The 14,199-nt window shown below is 39.2% G+C and overlaps 1 protein-coding gene across 2 annotated transcripts in view; it reads left to right on the plus strand.

Moving 5' to 3' along the window:
• Window positions 1–14,199, plus strand: part of LOC143896622 (Krueppel-like factor 6) — a 343,503-nt gene that overhangs the window by 190,466 nt on the left and 138,838 nt on the right. The window contains exon 2 of one of the 2 annotated variants that reach the window (XM_077404573.1): window positions 6,596–6,667. The exons of the other annotated variant lie outside the window; for it this stretch is intronic. The gene's annotated coding sequence lies outside the window, so the exon portion shown is untranslated. The remainder of the gene's footprint in view (window positions 1–6,595; window positions 6,668–14,199) is intronic. 2 annotated transcript variants of the gene reach the window in all.

Here is a 14,199-nt window from a genome sequence, read left to right on the forward strand (position 1 = left end):
CTGGAAAATGTTCAGAGAGCGGATAATTAGCACGACAATTGCCAAAGTTTAATTGGAAATCCAGACGAACCTTATACCCTTCCGCGCGCGAGTTTCTATCTGGCATGCGCCTGTAGATAAGCCAGGGTCGTAAGTGGACAACTCATTGGATGGACATGACGGTTGATGCGAGGGTAAAACTAGGTTGGAGGCCGTAAAATAATATAAAAATTTTTCAATCACGATTACTTCGGTGGCACAATTTCGGGTTTCATCGATACGGTTAATAACTGAAGACCTATATGTATTTTTGCTTCAACGAACTCCAGATCACTAAAACTCGAACGTTTCTCTCGGCGAATATGAATGAGCTTACCTGAAATTCATATTTTGACCACGCTTTATTCATTATTTGTTTCTAAATCTGTCTTGTGTAATCATGCATGAAATTTCTGATAAAGTTAAATATATATGTTATTTATGTGTAATTGATATACCCTTTATTATTATTTGCCTGATAAATATCGATGAAATATGATATTTGTTTGCATAAACGTTCTTCTGCATCAGCAATATAATTAAATATTTAAATATTCCATGTTTGTTTTATTTTTACAAAATGCATGGGTTGATTTCAAATTAGAAAATATTGAATATCATCAAAAGCGAATAAATTTTTCAAAAAATTTCAAATGGAAGAAATATAAGATATTGTTTTTCAAACAAATACAAATATTACACATAAATTGTTGTTTTGTACACGGTATAAAATCAGTCTTTTTTTCATTAATGAATTAATACAAATTCCAACGAAATCTTTAAATACGTTTATATTTTTAAAACGCCATATTGTCTCATTTTTAATAAAAATACCTGTAGAAGCATCACGTATATATAGCCGCATTTTTCCGTACGCAATTATTATTTCCAGCCGACGGGCTGGAATATTCCAAAGAATAGGGATGAAGGAGGGGGACATGGTTTTCTTCCCGCAAGCATAAGGGTACGCCGACGAGGATGAAAAGATCGATCCACTTAATCGTTCGTCGGGAATTCGGGGTGCGTTTGTGAGATTTCACGTGGCCGAATCGAGCGCGACGAAGGGGCGGCATAGGCCCCCTGCGTCGAAATAAAGTTATTAAAGGTCGGTCCGGGGGTGTAGCGCACCCCTGTCGACGTTATGCGTACGAATGAGTTATTCCTCTGCCTTAATTCCACTCCATTAACCCCGTCGTACTTAAGTGCCCGTGAGCATACGAGGGGTGGGCGGTGACATTGAAGACGACATAAACATCCTACGTATACGCCCGGCGTGCATCGGAAGAGAGAATTGTAAATCGCGGCGATGCAATAATTCCAACGGAAGCGGCGCGCGAATTATCGCGGATAAGGGGAAAACGTCGCGTAATCCCCTATTTTGCATTGTGTCATCGTGCAACTGCATTTCGCAGTTTTAGTATGCCACAAATAGTATTTGTTCAGATCGCAGCGGTCGAAAAGATTAGATAGGTACTTATTCGTTCAGCAGATTTGAGCACCGACGCATTCACTCGTCTGTCATTTACGCGTAATCTACTTTCCACTCACAAATGGAGTCGATAGTAACGCAGGCTTCATATATTTCTGACATATGTTATTCCGTTCAGAAATCAATTATTTTTATAAGACTAGGGGACTACCTGCATGCGGCGAAGTAGCTAGGGGGCTCGGTTAAATACATTTAAAGTTTGCGTGACAAGTTTCGTAGAAGTGATTAAAACTTGGTTCAATTAGAGTGACTTTAATCATTAATTAACACATTGTTAATAATGACATAAGCAGGAGTAACTTTTTAATTTCGCGATGGGACTTTTTAATGGCTGCCCGCGTACGAATTATTCACTGCTGGTAAAATATTATTTTACGTATAGGTAATAATGTCTTACGAGATGAAAGTGATGCAACGCAATTATAACTATTACGCAATTAATTCGGCCAGAGGCACTTGGGTCGACGAAATAAGATTATTCAGAATGCATGACTCAATGACCCGATGTCTGTACAATACTCGAATCGCTGGAAAATCAGAGATCGTTTAACGATCTCGCAAATAACGAAGATTGTATAGCGTACATTGAAAGGACCGCTTGTGGGTCAGGAAGGAATTAATTCGTGGAATTACCATGGCCATAATCGCTTTAGCGCCCGGGTCGTGCAAAAAGGCCGAAGGTATAAGAGCCTCCCAAATTAATGGTATTTTTTAACGGAGGGCCGGCATTTAATCCCATTGACCACAGCCATTTCTTCTTTACTCGGAATTGCTTTTTGCCTGCGTAAGATCGATTTCGTTAATCGTTTATCCAATCTTGATTATATACTAATAATTATAGCGAAATGGAAAATAAACGAATGAATAGTTAATAAAGATATGAATGAAGGTTTAGCATCATTAGCATTACATAAATAATAAAATAAGATATAATATTAGAGCATTAACGTGTTTTTGAAATTTTGGTTCAGTATCTGATTTAAAGTGGATGTGATGTTCAATGTCAAATTGAGCTACAAAAATTTCAATAAACTGTTATTGCAAGTGGCTTATTATTATGAAATTGCGTAAATTTGCAATATAACGTAATAATTGAATATTTTTGCTGTTTTTTATCTTGGATTTTACGGTTTTCAATTCATCAGTAAAATTGTATAAATAACTACATGATTGTATGACCTATTCGTAACAATTTGAGAATGGTAGATAAAAGAACGAAGGAAATTAATGCAAGCAAAACGTGGAGTCATCAATGGATTCTAAAATTTGCAGCTAATTGTAAGTTAATTAAAATCCGATTGGTATAAATCTGTCAGAACATTATCTGCCAACCGATAGGTTAAATGGCCAAAAAATGAGTCTCGCAAAATACGTAAACAGATTGCACCTGGCATGTTTTACTTGCTATTCGAAAATGCTCGGCGTTTATAATCCGTTCAACATGCCTCAATAAATTGTGATATTAGGGGTGCTGCGACATACCGATGTTAAGCGATCGTGGTATTAAATTATCGAATGAAAGGGAACGAATAAGTTCGCCCGTAAAGGCCACGACAGAAAGGGCGCGTATTACTGGAAAGTATACGATCTCCCAAAATGAAAGCGACGCGGACTGAAAAATCGATGTGCGACACGAGTGTTCCTTGCTAAAAAAGTGGATCGCGCTATTTTGGGAGTGTCGTATAGGAATTGGAGTGAGAGAAAATCGAAGGCCAGCCCGCGTTCGTCAACGCGACACGACCCGCCATATAGCCCGCAATATTTTTTGCATATGTTTTTAACAGGTCACATATTCGATATAAATAAATTGTAAACGTTTTATAAGGAATATTTTTTTATTAAGATAACCCAGCAAACTAGTTTCTAGATCCATGCGACCGTTCGAATATTTTAAACGTGCAAAATTTCAAGTCTTCCGATGGTTATAGAAAAGCGAATTGACTACGCGCTCATATCCAATATCAAAATAATATACATAAGAGATCCTGGTTTTTATCAAATTCAAATTCTCGAATAAATTCAGTCCCGCGTCCCGCGAAGGAATCTATATCGTTTCAACAATTCTGTCGCACTGACGCGATGCGCGACGTCCGCGCAAATTCGATCTTCGGCAAAATCCCTGAATCACAGGCGGAGGCGTCGTTGCCTTTTTCGAAAACGGGCGGAAAATCAGGGATTCCACGACGCCACGAAGGCTCGAGGAAGCTTGGTTGGATGGTAGAAGGATTTGCTCGCAACCCGACAGGAATGAGATTCAGTCGGTACTCTTAGTAACGTTCTTCTCTTTCCTCCGTCCTGTTTGAGGCTCGAGAAATTGGACTCGGTAATCGATATACGTGATTTTTCTTGTCCCTCCTGTTTTTCTCTAGTCCCGTCGCCTGCTCCTCTTCTCCTTGATTCCACTTTCGGCGTACCGTCGCGTCGCCTCCCTTTTGTTTTCCCGACTGCTTTCCGGACGGAATCCTCTTTCGAAAAAATACCCGTGTCCTTTGAGAGAGAGAGAGAGAGAGAGAGAGAGAGAGAGAGAGAGAGAGAGAGAGAGAGAGGGGGAGGGAGGGCGGGAGGGAGGGAGGGAGAGAGAAAAACTATCGTCATTCGGTCTCTCCTGGATATCCCTACTTCATTGTTCCGAGTCCAGCTGTGATTGCGATCTCCGCATCTGCGGCTAAAAGAACCACTTCTCTGCGCGGCCATCCGTTATCTCCTGTATATGTTATTTTTTTCCCTGGAGCCATCTCTCGCTGTCCCTTTGTTCGGCGCTTGGCTATCTGGGAATTGGCTTGTGCGGTTATCATTTCACGAGATAAGATCTGAAAGACTTGCGGCAACATCTTTATTTGCTCAGCCGCTTCTCCACTTCGTTTTCCAGATGCTCGCGTGCAACCGGTAGTTAAATCCTCTCGCTATATAAATAACCATTCGGGTAAATTATTCTATCTCAAATTTATCCAACAGGCTATTTTATCAATTAGAGAATTTTTCTGGGACAAGCAGCAATCGTAAGTCTATGGACCGTGGAAGTATCATTTTGATCGATTTTTATCCTCATTAATTAATTAAGCCTCATTTTTTTTCGCAAGCGAATATATTTCTGCGAACATCCGCGAAATAATGCGACAAACGAGATATTACCGATTTACGTGTAACGACATATATTTACGATTTTGCATGACGGCGACTGCTCAGGTAGAAACTATGTACTTGTTTACGGTTTACGGGGCTATTGCAGTATATAATATAGTATAGCCCGTAACGGATGGGTATACTATGTTTACACGAGCGCATGGCAATGTGTTAATCGAAGCGTTCGCTCATTTCAAATTACCCTGAACGGCATCAGCTACGAATCCACTGGCACGTAATTGTTATCAAGTATGACAAACTAAATTTATTATTATCATTATCATCGTCCAACACCGCACGCTGATAATTCTCTCTCATCGATACGATTATATCTCCAATGATTATATCATAAACATGTAATTCACAATTTTCTTCCGCGCAATTGGATTATCAAATAGGCAGGGATTTAAGTCTCGCATCAGGAATATGCCGAGATCAGCCATCTGGAGCCCGCAGTGAATTGGTAACATGAATTACGATAAAACGTTGCACTCGAAACAGATGCGCGCATATAATTTACGCTACAAAATAACTTCATCACTTATATATCGCCTCATCAGTCATTCGCTTTATAACCTTAAGTGAGTTTTCGGACACATTTCCGTCAACTTGACGGATTGCTCTCACGGATATGATGTTTTGAAAATTGAGCACTGTGCTGTATAGGTTTCGCAGCAGTTGACAGCGATGTGAAACAAAATTTAACTCCTTTTTTCTGTCGCTAACATATTAGTTTAAGGATGAGGCACGCATTCATATTTCAGGACATGACGCAAATATTTTTGTATTATACTCATATATTTAAGTTCTCATAATCTATGTGTGTGACAAATTTCGCACGTTTATTATATCACGCACTTGTTATATGCTCTAATTACAAAATGCCTGGAAAGATTAACGTATATAGATATTGACATTTTATCTTTCATACGTGACATCTTTTCTTTCACGAGTAGCTTAATTGATATCTTATGTCAATATTTTTTTCTACGCTTAAAATTTGTGATCTTAAATCATTTAATCGGAACAGATTGATTTGTAATATTGTCCATTAATGTATTGTTTATTTAAATTATTAGTAAGTAGCTAATACACATTTAATGATAAAGTGCGATGACCTTCGTTGCAATTTCCCTTGATAACGGTAAGCGGCGATTACGGTATTTTTAAAAAAAGTAAGCAAGTCTTCAAGGAATTCAGGAGTGCATTGGTCCGTGCCAAGTCGTTACACGCGCGTTTGTGATTTCGTCTAACGACATTAGGGTCCATGGTTCTCGTGGGCAAGTCTTGCGGGTACAATTCGGAGATCGGTAAGAAAATTTCGTTGCCGAAGTTTCAGCCATAGGCATAAGAGGAGGGTGAAGAGTATCTTGCAAGGACTTGCAGCTCGACGATGGGGAGATAGGGAGAAGAAAGGAAAGCATAGATCTTGGGTCCAAACCGACCATTCTAGTTCTTGGCGTTGATCTTCCTCTCGCCTCTCATTGCTGGTGCTATATAAGAAAACGAGAAAAACTTTGAGCACACCCTTCGCGATACAATATCTTTTCTCATCTTTCTTTTCTCTATACTTTTTTAATGCAATTATCTTAAATTTGTTTTTCATCTATGCTCAATAAACGCCACTCCCTTCGTCTTTTCATTTAATATAAGTGTTTAGGTATTTTTCCGCTTTTTTCTCTTTTTTCTTTTTATGTCAGTAGAATTTTCTTTCTTATTTTTAACTCACATTATGTTATCGTAATATCTTTTCGGCGGTGAAATGTCTCGGTACAAATATTAATTTGTTTACATCTTTTATGTGCTAAATGTACTATGTACAACAATGATTTGTTTCTACATATATAGGTTTTTAAGTTATACTTTCAAATAAGCATTTAAGTTTAAAATTTCGTTCGTAATATCTTTATAATTTATATTATGTTTTATGCTTTATATTAATGTTTTATACTTTGTCTGTTGCAGGTGAGCAGAATCTTGTACGAGATTTTTACGATACTTCCAGACAAATTTTGGTACATCTTTAACAACATACACGTAAGATTTTATAAAAATATTACATGCGAAAACTTTAACGTGCCTTAATTTTATCTTTAATGCATCTAATTAATGCATTGCTAGCGAATAATAGACATTTAATCGCTTAAACTCTACGGTTTTTTTACTTATCGATAGGCATCAATAGAGATAATAAATGCAACTTTTTGTTTTTAAAATTTATTTTAATACCTTGCACAAGTACCCGAGTCGAAATTTTACTCCTTCTTTCGACCTCTTATTTTCACATCTCAGGATTCTGGAGGATTTTGATAGGTTCTAATTGTATTGTACTTAGCTCCTACTTTGTGCCTGAAAACGGCAGAAAACGGACTGTTTCCCATTTTGAGGTTTAAAAGAGGAGTTATCGGTAAAACCCTTTTAAACCTCCTAAAACCCTCTAGATCCTACACTGATAGAAAAATGTACTAAATTTTAATTAATGTTTTTTCCAATAGTCCTTATAAAGTATTTTTTTAATTCAGTTAATATTTTTCGAATGAAAAAATTATTCATCCAATTTTGAAACAAATTTTCTAAACCTAATAAAATATTTACTGAATTCAAAAGAATACTTTATTAGGACTATTGGAGAAAACATTTATTGTAGTACATTTTATTATGAATGTATTAATTTTTACTACTTTTTAAATCGTAATGAAACATGTTCCATATCACATACATCATCGGTGATTCATAGTATAGGTTTTTTGCACATATACGCATGCGTACTCATACATACACACGCACATTCTTCTAATTTTATTTTGAATTATTCATTTTAATAAATAAAGAAAAAAAAAGAGAAAAAGGGAATAGTATAAAAAAATACAATTTTATATAAATAATCATTTATACGTCATATATAAAATTATTTTTTTCAGTTATCAATAATATAACTATTATTAACATAATAAAATTCCTTTTAATTTTGTTTTTACTATTTTTAATTAAATTAATAAATAGAACGAACCGTTATTATAAACATTTATTATAAACGTTATTATAAACGTTTAATAATCATATATAATATTTAATCGAAAATATAATAAACCTATAATATATATATAATAAAAACAAACTAAATAAAAATAACAGTTCTATATATATTATATAGGTTAAATTGACATCAAAACAGATTAAGAAAACGTTAGGAACATTAAAGTAGGAGCATGATTTCTTAATTCAAACAGAATTGTCAGATTCTAAATAGGAGCCAGAGGTTGAAGAGGTTGAAGAGATTCAAAATAGGGTGATGTGACTGCTTAAAGTATCAAAGTAGGTGTTAGGTAGAACATTTTGGTCGAAAGTAGGTGCTAGATTGAACATTGAGGTCGAAAATAGAAGAAAAATTTCGACTCGGGTATGCATAAATTTACTCGAATATTATACTAATAAACATAAAACAATACTTCTTTTGCATAAAACAATTATATGTAATGTATAATCTGTTTCGACGATAAAAAAGCTAATGTAACATTGATTCTTTGCGAATTCAAGCCAAGAGCCGCTATAAAAGTCAGTACATTTAACTCCCTTATGTTCGATTGGAGAAGAGCCGGGGGGGGGGGGATGTGTTGACGGGAATGGACACTGGTAGGGACTTTGCTACCAGTCCGTTGCTCTATTCACGTTCTAATCTGGGCCAATAAAGCATCCGTTACCGGCATGAATGAGTAGAGTGCCTACTCTACCGCTACCGGAATAACCGTGAATGCGTGCGCCGTCAGTGAAGGGCGATGCCTGCAATGATGACAACTATGGCGATGACACATGTACTCGAAATAGAAGCTCGTGTAAGGCCCGTAACGGTACACGATGCACGTCCGTTCGTAGTTGAACTTCTCACAAGTCGCATAATGATTCTCCGCGGTTACTCGAAACTTAGGGGTCACTCTACATTCGGTACGAGCAGTTATATTCCATTGGTGGAAAATGGAATCGCGTGGATTTGGCGGACAAATACATTTATGCATATACGTTATCATTGCTATCCATTATTGTAAGAGAAAGAGAAAGGTCGCGAATGCCGTATGAGCGAGTAAGATATTGGGTCATCTGTTTCAAATGAGAGAAATTTTAAGTAGGAAATTAAATTAACTGATGAGAATACGCGGCTTAATTTAGAGGAGATATATACGTAACCCAGAAATTATTCATATATCCTGATATAATCGCAACATTTAAAGTTAAACAATTGGAAAAGTCAGTTGGAATGCAACAGCGAATTGCGGCACCGTGCGCGATTGATCCGTTTCGTTTTTAATCTCGAGATATTTTGCAATCGGGGGAACTCTCGAACGCCAAGAGCCGACGATAGATTTTCATGGCAGATGAGAGACGCAAGTTATAGCGGTCGTAAGAGTATTTGGTATACTAATATATAACCGAATATGTTTTCGCGTAGACAGTACGCCTTGAGGCGAGCAGTCGAGACGCGCGCGTAATACACCCAGACAATGTTCATGTAGACTCGAAATGTTGCCAAAGTTCAGGCCGGCGATGAGGAACTCCAGGATTGAGTTTGAATGTTCGGCATTCTCTATCGGGTCTTATACATTTCGTCATTAAGTTATGATTGCGCGCACACTTTAAAAAATCATTGAAGAATGGAACGTAGCTCTTTTTTCTGCAATACGTTGTTTATATCTATCGGTAAATATATATTGTTTATGAAAATTTTTAGTTTGCGTCAAATACTTATTTGATACAATATTTGTACAATATCACGAATCTGTCAATTGAATAATTTTTTACATCCGAGTTGTTATTTAATGTATTCCTTTTGGAGTGCATTAAACAGAGTCGCATTATCTGCGATAACGCGTATATCCTCCAAATAGCATTTTCTCGTTTAACGCGTTCTTTTACATCCGCGATAATCGTGCTTCAAATTATTGCCGCGGGCGCTTTTGTTGGAATTACAAAAGTGTAGGATTTTGCATGCTTGTCCCAGCTGTTGACTTCAATCTGCAAATGCTGTGTTATTGTTTTTTTTTTTTTTTGCATGTTTCTTTTTCACGAGAAAGTCTCGTTGGATACGCGCCAACGAGAGTCGAGAACGCAATAGCAATGTTGATCAAATCGAAGACATCGATTATTGTAATCGGGTGTATGTAAATCCGCAGATTTAGGCGATTGACGATCGATGAAAGACACGCAGATTCGCAGGAATGGCCATTTCTGTTAAAGCTCGCGTGCACCAGTAACGAGATAAATGAAAGCGGATCGATTTCGGTTGCATGGCACTGCATTGCGTCGTCGGGAGCATCTGCAATGCTGATCGTTGATGTATCAATTTCCGTTGCGCGACGGCTTTCGTAAGAAATCGCCGTAAATCATATGCACGCTGAAAGACGTCTATATAGAATCAGTAACGTGCGCCGCTCGCATAAATCAGCGAATAATGCAAATATCTCGTCCCTACCACGACATATCTCTTACCGAAAGTAGCACAGCTTAGGAAACGCTGCGAAGCACGCGCAAACAACCGCGAATCTACGATATGGCGCCGGGGACGGAAGGGAGGTAGGTGGAAGGAGACGCACATGGTCCGGCGCGATTTCGCGTTAGCGAATCTTCGAAAAACTGGGTCGATTTTAAATGCGACTCGGTCCGCAATGCGACGATCGTAAATAGCGGCATGCTCGTCCATCCATACGCGCTTGCCGCTTCCGCGCGCATAGTCTTTCTCTTACACCACTATCATTCTTTATGCGTTTCCGTCCCGATCTTCTTGCGGTCTTTAAAGCGGTTGCGATTTTCCCCTCGAAGTGTCTGCTCGCTGTCTGCTGTGCACAGAATATGCTCGCATACCGCGACGAGAGGGAACAGCGCGTTGCTGCGCCCTCATTGTGCGCTGAGATCTGATGATCGTCCGCTCGATCTCTTCACATACCACCGGTCACTCCGTAAACCGCGATCTGCGTCCAGGATAAATACCGGTCGACACGCCACCCTCTACACCCTTCCTTGAACAACGAAGAACGCGTGGAATGCGATCCGCGCACGGTTCGCCTGATTGCAAAGCGGAACGAATTTACGGCGTAGCGTTACGTTCCAGTCACAGGCATTTTACAGCAGACATTTTAAATTTCGACGATAAGTACGAGGCCAATCTGAATTTTAATCGCCGTACATATGCAATTACAAACTTGTTCTTAAAACTTCAGATCATAAAAATCGATTATTATTGTCAAACTATTACGATTTGCATTTTTTTAGTAACAGTTAATATTGTTTCGAAAAAAATGCCGCGTATAAATATAGAATCTATATACGTTAACTGTTAAGGGAACGTAGCAGTAAATCTGTTTATAAAGTATTTAAATTTACTTCAATTGCAAGATAAATTAATCACACGTTTAGTTGCCGCCAGAGTCGAGATTTATTAATATGCAATAGCAAATGGAGACAAAAGATGAAAAAAATAGAGATCTTTCTTGTAAAAGGTGAGAATGATCGCGGCGTTAACGAGGCAGTCAAGCGATGAAATGAGCGACGTCGAAAGGGCTGACTCTTTGATCATTAACCATTCGCGGGAATCACTTTTCGCGAGAGCGTTGACTTTTCTCTCCCTTAATTAGCGGCAGCTGGACCCGCGCCAAGAGGCAAGAAATCACTTTTCGCGAGGACGGACGGTAGAGGGCGCTCGCGCCACGGCCGCGAAACGACGACGACGTCCGGACCGCAAGCGCTTCGCATTCCGGTCGGCCGCGCAAATCTCGTCGACACGCGCGCGTGTGACATTCTGCCCGAGAACAGACCGGGCAACGGACAACGGCGGCGGTCGCCCTCTCGACGAGGGATGCTCCGAGGAATACAACCCCGCGGTTTCGAGGCGCAGTCTGGACCCGTCGTGTCGCTTCACGGCTTGGTTATAATACGTCCAGGGCACTCGATTGCAGTTTCGCAGTTGAGATTCGCGGTCAGACAGACGCTCAGCTAATTATAGACATTAATTGAAGGGCCAAGCGGGATGGACGTGGTAATATCTGTGGAAATGGCGTTCAAGGAATTTTAATTATCCGCGTTGACAGCGGCATATATTATTTGGGATATTTTATTATAATTTGGTGATACGAAAACGTTGCGACGAAGAAAGAGGAGGATATGTAATAATTAAAATGCATGGAATTTCTTTTGTCATAAATATTACGCGTTACGAAATTGCTAAATTAAATTGAATATCAAATATCTCCAGCTTATAATTATTTTACATATGTGAAAATACATTTATCGAATTCAATCGTTACGTGCCTACGCATAATTAAAGCGCTTAAATAAAACGTTAAGCTATACCTAACAAATTTGCAAACGAGATCATCAAATTATTAATGAGATATGTTCCGCTCCGACAATTTTGAATTTATTCCGTAATATACATTGTCCGGAAAAAAGAACCTAAAAATCTAGGAATAATATATATCATCGAACCTCTAAAATAAACGCAAAATATTGTTTCACGCATATAATTTATCTTGCGATCGTCACATTTTTTATTTAATAATAGAGAGAGTATCAAAACTAATAACGATACAGTTTTTACGACATAAGACGCAAAACGCAGTGATAAGGGCGAGTAAACAATCTGGACAGTTTTCGGACACGATCTCGGAATAATTTTGTTTTCCGGAGAGCTAGAAGAGCAAAACTGGCACTCTTTCTTGTTCCATTTCGCTTTTAGCGTGTCCCTCTTCAAAATGAAGAAGGGGATGCCTGGATCGCCAAAGGGCCGCCTGCGGGGTTTACGACCCTCGAAAGGCCCTTGGCTAACGACGTTACGCGTCCACCGACGCGCCCGGTATACTTTAGGAGCTCTCCAATTAATTATTCCGCGGGATTTCGCTCCGATTTAATTACGGTTCTTACCGTTTCGGCTTTCCTCCACGGTCTTTTTCTCTTTCTGCCGTTAGACTTTCACCTTATCGTGCCTCGGCTGCGCCGCTCGATCTTGAAAGGCGAAGATGTGGACGGATTTCTTAATTAGGTGAGGCGACGCGCCGTAGTTTAATTTTCTAGAGAACCGTCTGTTCGCGTTTCTTCGTTCGTTCACCGATCGTAATTAGTTTCGAAATTATATCGTTAATACCAGTACCAGGTGCTGTAAATACGAGCGCGATTCTGGAAGTCTTAGTAGTTCTGCGCGCGCGCACACAAGTATTCTCCGTTCATAAAGTTCAGGTATTATATTGGACAGAAAGTCGGGAGTACCCAACGTACAGTTATTGGCTGATAATCGAATGGCGATGTCGGAGACGCGCTATTTCTTTTTATCGATTAGCAATTCCCGTTCGACGTTGGACGATCATCGGAACTCGAGCGGAAGTCGTATAAATAATTCGCGAGGGTACGTTTTCCTGTTCGTTTAGACGAGTCGCCTCTCGATTATCGCCCGACTCTTCGATCGGGCTGGCAGCTAATTTGGCGTGAAGTCGGCATATGCCGATGATTGGAAAGCAATCGCGATGTACTATCCTCTACCTTCCGCTTTGCTTGATAAGCCTCGACGGAGGTCATCACCATGGGGAAGCGCGAGAGATAGCAACGTCGCTCGCGTGAATACATACCACGACTAAAACGATTTCTCGCTATTTCTCGATGTTGAGGCCATTAGCTGCATCGGAGCTGTTTGCGGATATCGATAAATACGAAGCGGACTGGGGGACTGAAGTCTCGAAAAAGACCAAAATACATGCGGACGATTTATCTTCTTCTATGCGCTATGACGGGACATATCGGTCGAGAAACGACGTTCGGCAAAAATCGCATTTCCGATATATTTAGAGACCTTACATGAGAAATGAAGATTATAAAAAGGTAGAAAGTATCATTATGTCAGGTCATATCTTTCAGTTATATTTATATCATATTTGTACATATCAGCAAAAAAAAGCGCAATATATACAAGTATATTGTACGTGGATCTTGAATAACTTCTTCTTTTATAGTGTGATAAAGAAAAAACATTGAAAAAAGAATTGAAAAAAAATTTATATTAATTATATATAAAATATAAAGTAAAAAATCTTATTTTGACATGTATCCTGTAACATGGTTCATATATATAATATATTGCGCTAGCTTTCTTGCTCATTATTTCGACTATATGTGATAGACTGATGATGGATGAGCGTGCTAGACTTCGGAGAATTACGGACAACTTGAACGACCGGGTCCATTCTGTGGTTGCGGACGATCGCAGGAACGTACTAACGGAACTCGCTGACGAGGGGTCGAGCGTCTCGCACTGACGTGGCATAAAATTCCACCAACGATGCCCGCCCTCCCCGGGGTAATCTCCACGGTAATGTCTTCTTCCGTGGCGCGTGCATATATATATATATATATAACACACGCACACACATACACATTCACCCCCGAAATGAATTCAGGGGCCTCGGAGTGCTGCGTTTGCTTTGCCATCCGTTCTGTTTAGAAATTTCCGCCCGAGTTCGACCCGCGCGACGCATGTCGGACTAACATACGAAATTTAATCTCTTGGATGCACTCCGTAGAATTAAAATATGTCC

Source organism: Temnothorax americanus, unplaced genomic scaffold (assembly GCF_048541705.1).
Source record: "Temnothorax americanus isolate GAGA-0224 unplaced genomic scaffold, ASM4854170v1 Scaffold19, whole genome shotgun sequence".
Lineage (NCBI taxonomy): Eukaryota > Metazoa > Arthropoda > Insecta > Hymenoptera > Formicidae > Temnothorax > Temnothorax americanus.